The sequence below is a fragment of the Perognathus longimembris genome, chromosome 15 (genome assembly GCF_023159225.1).
Source record: "Perognathus longimembris pacificus isolate PPM17 chromosome 15, ASM2315922v1, whole genome shotgun sequence".
NCBI classification, from domain to species: Eukaryota; Metazoa; Chordata; class Mammalia; order Rodentia; family Heteromyidae; genus Perognathus; species Perognathus longimembris.
The window spans coordinates 1,917,962-1,924,515 of NC_063175.1; the positions used below are offsets into that span (position 1 = coordinate 1,917,962).

General features: G+C 36.5%; 1 non-coding gene across 1 annotated transcript; it reads right to left on the reverse strand.

Moving 5' to 3' along the window:
• Positions 1–1,320: 1,320 nt before the first annotated feature.
• LOC125364356 lies at positions 1,321–1,444 on the reverse strand. Its single transcript, XR_007213509.1, has one exon. It is a non-coding gene; the product is annotated as a small nucleolar RNA SNORA40 (small nucleolar RNA).
• Positions 1,445–6,554: the final 5,110 nt, after the last annotated feature.

Below are 6,554 nucleotides of genomic sequence, written 5' to 3' on the forward strand. Positions count from 1 at the left end.
CATCCAATCACTTCAACATTATTTAGTTAGCTAAGACAGTTACAATAGAATTTTAGCTTTAAGGGAGGGCAAAAACCCATATCACTGTGCAAGAGTAGAAAGAGGATATAAAGGTATTTTTTACAAGTCATTTTTGAAAAATATAACTGCTATATACTTGTTTAATAATGTAACTGGCCTGCTTGTGAATGCCGTATGATGAAGATGAAGATAATCTTATAGACCCTGGTTTAAATCTCCATCACTTTAATACAAATTCTTGATTCAAATAAATGCACACACACACACACACACACACACACACACACACATACATACATATATGGATGGATACCTTGCATGGCATTGAATACAAGCCAAGGTTGGAGAGGTAGCTAGGTCTAGCATTCCTAGTACATGTAACCATCCCTTGAAAAAAAATGGAACTACAGGACAATATCTTCCATGAGACAATGTAAATATTAAGGAGACCTTAACCACCAATAAATACAACAATATAAAAAGAGATGGGCTGTGGCTCATGGACTAAAAATTTTGAGATTTTCTAGAATGGCATGAATAGAAAACAAGATTTGTCCTTCATTGGAAAAAGTCCTTCTCTCAGTAGCATCCCCTTCCTGGTGTCTCATATTAGCCCTTTCATTGTCTCCAAGTTATTTTGTAACTCCAAGTTGTAGATGACAGATGATATATTTGCAAATGCTGGTCTAATGATTTTCGCAGACTCTTTAACAAGGAAAACCCCTTGTCTCCATTTTAAATTTATGTCCAGGTTTCTTTATATGAACTTGTGCTGTGTTAACTTTCCCTCTAAACTTCCCTCCCATCACATGAGGAAAATGCAGTCATCAGTACACATTCTTGTTACATCTGTATGTTTGTTATTTGGTGATTTGGGAAGATGGTGAGGAAGTCCTTATTCAGGACTCTCACAGTAGGTGCCAAAGCTGTTTTAATGGGGAGGGGGGCGATCAGCTTCAACTCTACATAAAACATGCAAAAAAGTAAGGATTTATAGCCAAGGCCACATTGTTGGAGTTGACGTTGGTAGATGGATTACTAAGAGGAGTCACCCAAGAGAATGGGCGATTCTTATGAAAGTGACCTAATAGGATTCTTGTCAATGGCAGGCCAGGGTGATGAAATATCTTCTGTGGAGTGTTTCAGGATGAGAAATTGGGTCAGGGTATTCAGCTATTAATGTTGGGAGGAATCTATATTGGCTTAACAGAAGTTTTTTTTTTTAGCTTTTATATCAACTTTATTCAGAGCCAACCTGTGTGAGTTAACAAACCCCACATTGCCAACTGTTGTAGGAATCATATTCCTTCTTACATGTACCAAAATCTCATATTCAACAATGAGTCCTGGGTTGCAAAAGAGGATTTACTGTTTGCACCTGTCTGTAAGGCTTTGTTACACAGCTAAACAATTAACAGAAGTTTTATTAAAACAGCTAAGCAAACCCAGACAAAGCCCAAAGACAAAGCTTAGTCACAAAGCGGGTTCAAAATGGCCTAACAAATGTATTCAAAGAACAAGTTTTTTTAGTCAATATGAATTATGATTTTTTTCAGAAAATTATCTTAACAGATGGTACAAGGGTAACCTAAATAGAAAAAATTTATTGTGGGTCCTATTTTGATAAATTATGAATTACCTGAGTCCATTTGGAAGGTAATGTAGACATCACACATCCTTAACCTGAAAATAAGATCTCCAAAGTGCCCTATAATCCAAAACTTTGGGGAGGTTGACATGAAAAGTAAAATGTTTCAGATGCTGGAAATTTTTAGAAATCTGATTTTCAGATTAGGGATATGTGACTGGTAAAAAAAATCTATGCAAATATTCCAAAAATATGAAGACTTCTGAAATCTGAAACACTTTTGCTCCCAAACATTTTGGATAAGGGATACTCAACTTGAAATAATATTCCATACATTACATGTTCATTTGCAGCTAAATGTGATTGTGAGGGATTTACCTCCTAAGCCCATGGGTGCTACATTAACATGAGGTGACCACTGCATGATTAGGCACATGCTGCTCTGAAACCTAGCATCTTGGCATGTGTAAACACAGCAGAAAGAGGCAATCTCTGACTTTCCCCTTCTACCTAGATTGTGGCATATGACTTACAAGACAGATCTTGAACGTAGATTACGGCTGCCTCTCAACTACTTCAGCCATAACACTAGTTTGGTTTTGATGGCTAATTAGAAATAAAGTCTTAGACTTTTTTCTGCCTAGGCTGGTTTTGAATAACAATATTCAGATCTCAGCCTCCTGTGTAGTTAGAATTATAGCCATGAGCCACTGGTGTCTGGTAAAAATCCCAGTTTTATCTAGGATTGACACTTTTAGAGCAGCTGACATGCTTTATGATTTAGTTTTTGTCAAAAGTGCTCTGTATTCTCTTAGATATGTCTTTTTTTTCTCTTACTCCCCCAGTTCAAGGCTGGAACTAGAATTCATAGCTTTTTTTAAATTTGTATTTCTGATTGTTTTTATGTTATACTTAAAAATCAATGGATCTATCTCTCTTGTCCAGGGAGAGATATTAAAAGCATGTGTAGCTGGATGCTGGTGGCTCCCAACTGTAATACTAGCTACTCAGGAGGCTGAGATCTAAAGATTGTGGTTCAAAGTCAGCCTAGGCAGGAAAGTCCATGAGACACTTATCTTCAATTAATCCCAGAAAATCCCAGTTTGGCACTGTGGCTCAAGTGGTAGAGCACTAGCCTTGAGAAAAAGGAGCTGAGGGATAGTGTCCATGCCCAGAGTTCAAGCCCCAGAACCAGTAAACAAACAAACAAAAATAGATCCATTAAAAATGGAAATATTTTCTTCTTTGCTATTGAGTTATGATGAATCTGCAAATAAAAACTACCAGTTATATTATCATTGCACAGCACTACAATATCTTCAAAAAGACAAGCTATAACAAGAGTTATTGAGGACATGGAGAAAGACTATTGGTAGAAATGCAAACCAGTTTAGCCACTATGGCCAACAATATGGATGTTTCTCAAAAAATTAAAAGTAGAACATATGATCCAGCTGTCTATCAATGGATGAATATATAAGAAAGAAAATGTGGAATACTATTGAGCTTTGAAAACAACATAGTCCTATCAGTGACAACAGCATGGGCAGACCCATAGTGTAAAGTAAAGTAAGCTAGGTGTGGAAAAATAAACACTGTCCATTTCACCCAAATATATAATCTAAAAGTCCCATAAGCCCCATAAGGAGAAAGAGAATGAATACTCAGAATCAAGTTAATGAAGTAAAGAAGTCCATACAGGACCTAAAAGAAAACTATAGTGGACAGATGGATGCCAGAAAGCATGACCAATTAGAAGGAAGGGAGATGAAAAACAAAGTAGAAAGTCTCGAAAGCAGATTAGATGATGTAGAGGATCCAACCTCTGGAACTGAAGATAGTCTAGACTTTATGGAGAAAGGACAAAAAATAGCTCAAAATAAAAAAAGCAAGAGAGTTCAGTTCAGGAGCTCCAAGACACAATCAGGAAGCCCAATTTAAAGCTAATAGGTATTGAGGAGAACCTAGAGGAGGAAATTAATGGAATAGGACATTTGTTTAACAGAATACAAGCAGAGAACTTCCCAAAGATCCAGAAGGATAGGCCCACACAGATACAAGAAGCTTTTAGTACCCCAGACAGACTAGACAAGACCAGAATAGGACATCCCACCAACACATTGTAATCCATACAGGATCAATAGAGACCAAGAATCCTTAAAGCTGCCAGGGAGAGAACAATCACATATAAAGGAAAACCAATCAGAATTACTCCAGATTTTTCAGCAGAGACCATGAAAGAAAGGAGAGCCTGGAATGAGGTATGCCACACCCTAAAGAAAAATAAATACCAACCAAGAATAGTGTACTCAGCTGAGCTCTTATTCAGCTGAGGGTCAAATGAAAACCTTCCACAGCAAGGAAAAACGGAAACAATATAACTCCACTATACTGGCATTATAGAAAATTCTCAAAGATGTTCTACACATTGAAAAAACAACAACACATGAAACTGGCAGAGAATAGGACCCTAAATAGAAAACCATGTTATTAGAGCAAGAATTGAAAATGCATAGCCCTTAAAAAGATAGATATAATGAAAGGAACTAATAAACACCTTTCAATCCTAATTCTCAATATTAACGGACTTAACTCTCCACTTAAATAACAGACTGACCAGTTGGATCAAAAATCAAGATCCATCTTTTTGCTGTCTTCAAGAGACACATCTTGACCCAAAGCAAACATATTCTGAAATTGAACTGCTGGAATAAAATCTATTAAGCATACAGCCCACATAAAAAGGCTGAAGTTGCAATTGTAGTATCCAATAAATTTGACTTCAAATTAAAATCAGTAAGAAGAGTAACATAATGTTATTACATACTAATAAAGAGATCTCTCCTACAGGAGGATATAACCATCCTAAATATCTATACACTAAATTCTGGAGCACCCAACTTCATCGAACAAACACTACTGACTCTAAAAACATACATAGATTCAAACACATTGATTGTTGGAGACTTTAACACACCACAGTCACCTCTGGATAGATAAACACACCAAAAACGGAGCAAAGAAACCTCAGAACTAAACAACTGCAGAGGTCAACTAGACTTAACTGACATCTACAGAATATTCTACCCAGCAACACCAGAATATACATCTTCTTGGAAGCACATAGGACATTATCCAAAACAGATCACATTTTAGGGCACAAAGCAAATCTGTACAAATTCAGAAATATTAAAATCATTCCCTGCATTCTCTCAGACCACAATGGAATAAAATTAGAGCTCAACACTAAAAGCTACCATATAAAATCCTGCAAGTCGTGGAGACTGAACAACACAGTGTTGAACTGCCAGTGAGTCATTGATGAACTCAGAATGGAAATTCAATTGTTTATGGTATTTAACCAAAACAAGCACACAAAATACCAGCTGCTTTGGGACACAGAAAAGGCAGTACTCAGAGGAAAATTTATAGCTCTGAGCACCTACATCAACAAATTGGAGAAATCTTAATCCAACAACTTAATGATGTACCTGAAGCTCCTTGAAATAAGGCAACAAACCAAACCCCAAGCCAATAGATGGAAGCAAATTATTAAAATTAAATCATAATTAAGTGAATTACAGTTAAAAAAAAAACCCCATAGAATCAACAGAATGAAGAGTTGCTTCTTTGATAAAATTAACAAAATTGACAGACCCTTAGCAAATCTTACCCCAAGACAAAGAGTACACCCAAATAAACAAAATCAGAGATAATAACAGAAACATCATGACAGAAATAACCAAGATTCAGAATATTATAAGGGATTATTTTGCTAACCTATATGCTCACAAATTCAAGAAATTAGAATAAATGGATGAATTTCTAGCAAAAATTGATATGCCCAAACTTAACAAAGAAATTTTAAACCAACTAAACACACTCATATGAAGTAATGAAATAGAGGCAACAATAAGAGATCTCCTATCCAACAAAAGCCCATGTCCAGATGGATTCACAGTGGAATTCTATAAGCACTTCAAAGCAGAACTCATACCAATACTTCTCAAACTCTTCAATTAAATGGAAAGTGAAAGTTCACTAACACACTAATTTTATGAAATCATATTCCCTACTGTACTTTCTATCTTCTTATTTTTGTTGTTTGTGTTTTCAGGCTCAGTGAACATCTCCAATTCCATGTTTCTAAACTGAGGTTAATAAAAACATAAAAGAAGAACATGGCTTGTGTCATATATAATCTATTAGTTATTTTCCATTCCTGGGACTAAATTTTTTTTTTTTTTACCAGTCCTGGGCCTTGGACTCAGGACCTGAATACTGTCCCTGGCTTCTTTTTGCTCAAGGCTAGCATTTTGCCACTTGAGCCACAGCACCACTTCTGGCCATTTTCTACATATGTGGTGCTGGGGAATCGAACCTAGGGCTTCATGTATATGAGGCAAGCACTCTTGCCTCTAGGCCATATTCCCAGCCCGGGACTAAATATTTTAACTTGTAAACAATTTGGAAGAAGGAATTACTCATTGTGGCTCACAGTTTCACATGTGTCAATCCATGTTGGTGAGGACGGTGTGGCACAGTAGAAAAGTTCACATCACGGCAGCCAGGAAACAGAACAAAAGAATACAAGAAGGAGAAAAGATAAGATGGAGCCCCTAATATATGCCCCAGTGACCTTTCCTAACTAGGCTCCACCTCCTTCCTTTCATTACCTTCCAATAATGCCATCATATTGAATCCTTCAAGGAATCAAAACATTCACTGGATCAAAGCCCTCATGATGTAATTGTCCCTGGAAAGGCTCTCATAGATACATGGAAAATTGTGCATTTACTAATTTCCTAGGGGATTCTCAGTCCAATCAAATGGGCAATTTAGAGTAACTATAACATGTTCTAATTAACACACATAGAACTTGATGGATTGCTTCACTGACACTTATGTTTAAAGCATCAGTTCCCTGAAACCTATCTTCAAAAAA